Raw genomic sequence first — 4923 nt, forward strand, 5'->3', positions numbered from 1 at the left:
TTTTAGACTCAATTCAGTTTTATTAAACCCAGACCAGTGTTTTTTTTTTTTTTCTTTCTGTCATTCTAATATAACCTATTATGAGAATTTTTTTTTTCCCAGGGACAAAAACAACACCAACTTTCCCTCCCTAAGAGCTTCTTATTGTTCATTTTCGTTGCTATTTGGAGAAAAAGCTCATTAAAATATTATGAAGCACATAGCGCAATTACGTGCCAGCCTTCGCCAATGAGGAACATCTGCAGCACAGTGTATGTATATTTATGTTACTGCAAACTTGTGTGCAGACTCTCTCTTTCACCCCTTCCCTACTTTGCCTCTGTTCCACACAATTCTTTGTCCTGACTACAGAGCCCCGCAAACGTGTGAAGCGCACAGGCTACAGTGTGCGCATTGTCAGCCTCTCCCGGGCTGCGAGCTCCAAATGTTATTATTCCATCATTAGCCTGTAGCTCACGCCAGGGTAAACTGTGCTCTGCTAAATGCCTCCAAACCTTTTTCCCTCTTTTTATTCCCCCAGTTATTTTTAAAATGTATCTTTTTCCTCACTCGCTCTCTGGCACAGAAGGATCTGCAAAGTGCATCCAACACACACCCAGTTCCCAAATCCGTGCTTCTCTCCCTTCTTTACATTATTCCACTTGCTTTAAAACCAAAGAACCTTGGGCATAATAAAAACATTGAGAGCTTGCCTATACCACAAATATTTGTGGAAAGCACATGGTGCCATTTTGCCAGACTACTCTTATTTGTTAAACTGAGTTAAGTGTAACACGATTCCAAAAACTGCCTTTAGAATGAAAGAAAAGGCTTGTAAAGCCAGGGAGATAATTACCGCAATCTGGGTTAGAGAAAATGCAAAACAAAGGAGCACAATCCCATTTTGTGTGTGTGTGTGCGCGCGTGTATGTGTGTGTGTCTGTGGTGTGAGTCTTTTTGTTTTGTTTTGTTTTGTTTTTTCCTCTTTGTTGATGTACCCAAACATGTAAATATTCCATGGCATGTGTTGTGTGGGGAGAAAAACCAACCCGAATCCTGCACAGACGGCACAAAGCGCAGACTCTGTAGTGGACAGTGGCATGTTCCTGGTGGGAACATCTCTCCAGAAGGGAGGCTTTCGTTCTTTTTCTTCCTCCATCCGGCAAACACTCACCCAAGGGTTACAGTTATCACTGGTTGCCAAGACTCTGACACCCACTTACCTACCCTTCATTCGAAGCTGTCAATGTATTTTTGCTCACATGAATAAAAGTTGGTTTGGCAAGAATTTAAGTTCTGAAACTTTGCTTATGAATCCATCCATAAAAATACTAAAGAATCCTCCACTCTCTCCACTCCACCTCCATGGTATTGTCTTCATGGGGATTATCATGCTATCTGTCTTCCCACTGTCGGGAATACCGTCCTTCGGGATGGTTTTGTAAACTGGACCGTTCCCAGTTTTCCTTTCTTTGTCTGCCAATTGTTTCTGGATTTAACCGCTTTCCGAGACGATTAGTTCCATACGTGTACGTGTATGTAAATATTAATAATCACTGCGTGTGTGTATTTATGTGTGGGTAAATAAACACCATCCCCACACGTATTTCCCGTTTTTAAAGAACTAGTTCTTACTCCATAAAAAGATCTGTGTTCCCAAAAGCAGGTTGTTAATGTGCTTTATGAAAGAGAAAGAGCGGACCTTCCCCATTTCCCTATTTTATGTTTAGAAGTGAACCTTGCAGGTCTGAGCTAAGCTTTTTGGTATGTTTTAGCCGAGACCAGATTACAGGCTGACGGTTTCAAAGCTCAGATCACCCAGTTTTCTCAAAAACTGTCCCCACAGCTCCCTCTTTAAATTTCATCTGGACTGTCTCTAAAAGCCCCAGCTGACCCCCTCATTTCCTTCTCTTATTACTAACATGTTTCTCCCTGTGTGTACAACGCGATGATATTTTCCAGAGGAAAAGGGCAAAAAAAAAAAAAAAAAATACAGTAGGGGTTTCTTTGCCTCCAGATGTAGACATTTTGTCACCCGAATAGCAGTGAGAGGACACAGAAAATGAACCTGAGCTCGGAAGAGACAAAATACAGGACGTCACCGAGGTGCATGTAAGGATAAACCCGTGAAGCTCTCGAAGCAGGATTTGGCAACAGAACTGTCCCGTGGAGCCAAAAAGCCAGGCAGGGCACGGAGCTGGGGATTGGGGTTTGCTGGGCGAGGGGGGCCCGGGGCTGCCCAGCGTGAAGCCTGCTCAGGGTAGTGGAGGACTAGGGAAGGAGAGGCTCTTGAGGGACTCCGAGTCCAATCCAGCTGCGGCTGCACCCTAACCTTGGTAAGAATTCAGAAACGAGGCAAAAATAACATTTTTTAAAAAAAATTCCCCCAGTAAGATCATGGGTCCCGTCTTGAATCTTCTGACATTCACGATGGGCGGTTTCCACCGTGGGCAACTTGCAACTACCTGTTAGAAAGTGGGCGAGAAGCAATGCCTTTGAATGAAAGCACCAGCAAATGCGGAGGAAGGCAGGAGCAGGAGACGGTGCTGGAGGGAGCTCGGGGGAGCCCTTCGCAGCCCTGCCTAAGAAAGCCAAAAATACCAATTCTTCCCATCCGAATTATGTGACACATTATTGGCTCTTTTCCTCTCTTTCATTTTTGTTTCCAAACATGCTCGAATTGGTTCTTTTTTCCCCCCTTCTCTTAATACTAGATTGAATCGTGCGAAATGTAGATGATTTGACAATTTTGACTTTTACAAAAATGTAATTTTGCATACTTCAGCCTAATAATCCCTTGCCTGAAGATAATGCTTCTATTTTCTTCTGATTGACTCATTTTAGGATGACCTACGAGTCAATAATAGGTGATATTATTTTTGTGTTGTTTGGTTTCTTTTCCTCTGCTTTCCAATTTAGTCGCTTTTTGTATTTTAATGCCTGCTGAAATTTTGGAGAAGTGACTATTTGGTTAGATGAGGAGAAACTATTTAAAACCTGTATTTAATGTGAGGTTGAAATGGGCTTGTTTTTCCTTCAATTTCATTTGGAGGCGCTCTGTATGAAGTTCGGTTTTCCAGATTTTTTGTCCACTGTGAATACTAGGGGGAGGATGTCATGTTTGTTGCCTCTAAGGCCTTTACTTCACTTTTTAGTCTTAAAAAGAGAAATCTGAGTTTTAAAATAATCTATGTTAAAGAGATAAGGTCAGACAGAGAGAAATGCATTCATAAGTTCTGGTGGTGATCTTTTTAGATACTCAGACGTCCCAAGGGTGGGAAGGGGTGTTTCCATAGAGTGTTGTCCATATGCTTCCTAACGTTTGGGAAAGGGACAGAGTGGTTCTTTCCAGAGTGGTTCCTAGCAAGGATCATGCATTCTGGAAAAGGAGGCAGACTAGTACACCCTAAAGTAAAGTGGAAAAGAAGCATTGCTGGGATTATCAGTAAGGCCCCCTCATTGTTATGGACGCCGAACTGAGTAATAAGGATCATCTGAGTGAGAGTCTGGAGGAGCCGATGCTCTGAGAATTTATTCTTTTCAGAGATTTCAGCATCTCCTCCAGCTTTTAGGGAAAGACATGCTGGATAAAACTAAGAGCCAGACATATTTAACTCCCTGTTCTCACTAGCCAATAAAGAAAATGCAGCCCAACACACTTTGTAAATCTAGAAATAATACTCAAAGCGTGACCTAAAAAATTTAATTAATAACACTCAGCACAAGCAATTCATAAATAAAAATCTCGATTCTGTTTTATTTTCCTCATGTAGAAAAGTTTTAATTTGCATTAGTTGGGAATATGAACTTTGTTTAAAAAATTTCCACAGCATCATTCATTGGGAAGTAAAAAAAATTAATCTTCATAGACTCAAAATAATTATAATGTCTCTTTATACTATTCTTCATAATTAATAAAGTAGGAAAAAAATCTGTATTTATTTTGAAACCAATAGGTGGTGCTATAAATTTCTATATTTTGTAATATGTTGTTATAGTTTCCCACCCCTCAGTGGCATTAGAAATTTCTTTAATAATCATAGTAGGATTTCTTGTGTGTCCCTGCCACCACCACTCCCCCCACCACCACCCGCCAAAAAAAAAAGAAAGGAAGGAAGAAAAAAGACTGAATTGACTTTCCCATTCAATTAGCCACTGTGATATGTCTCTTTCCCATTGGAAAATCAGTTATAACTCAGAGTATAAATTAAAGTGAAGGAAATCTATACAATTTCTGGCAGGAAATTATATTTATGGAAACAGACTTATATATAGTTCTCCATAGTTTTTTCCCCTAACCCTTCCACTAACGGAAATGCCATGGAGGAACATAATTTCAATATTTAATTTAATATTTCACTCTATGAACCATCTTAAGGTGTTAGATTTGGGTAAAAAACAACAACCGCAGTATCATAAGACCATGATTGTGTTATCCTGGGCTCCCCTAACCACAGAGCAAAAGAGACTCTCAGATATCAGGTAGCTGCCAATGAGGCAACTGGCAGATACAAGTTGAAAGTGCTAGAAACAGGCACTTGATGGTCGTCACCATGGGAACCAACACGTTCCTGGTTTAAAGCCAAAAAGTTTACGAAGGTTCAAAGACACTGAAAAATTAATATCCAAATTCCATTTCAACTTGTGTCAATAGTCATCTCAAACTTATGCATTTCATTGATGTACACCTTGAAGATAAAAATCTAAATCCTTTCCTTTCCCTTAGAAAAGCTCTGGAAGTCCTTCATAATTTTAGCGGTATGTAGGTGTGTGCGTGTGTGTGTGTGGGGGGGGGGGCTGATATACTAGAGAAACAAGAATTTCAGTGAGGTCTTGAAGAAGTGCCATAAAAAGACCATGGCAGCTGCAACTAGTTCCCATCTCAACCCTATCATTCCTCAAACATCTGGGTGATTTTTACCTCTCTTCGTCCAGATGTTTTGG

This window comes from Canis lupus, chromosome 10, assembly GCF_048164855.1.
Source record: "Canis lupus baileyi chromosome 10, mCanLup2.hap1, whole genome shotgun sequence".
In the NCBI taxonomy this organism is placed as follows: Eukaryota; Metazoa; Chordata; class Mammalia; order Carnivora; family Canidae; genus Canis; species Canis lupus.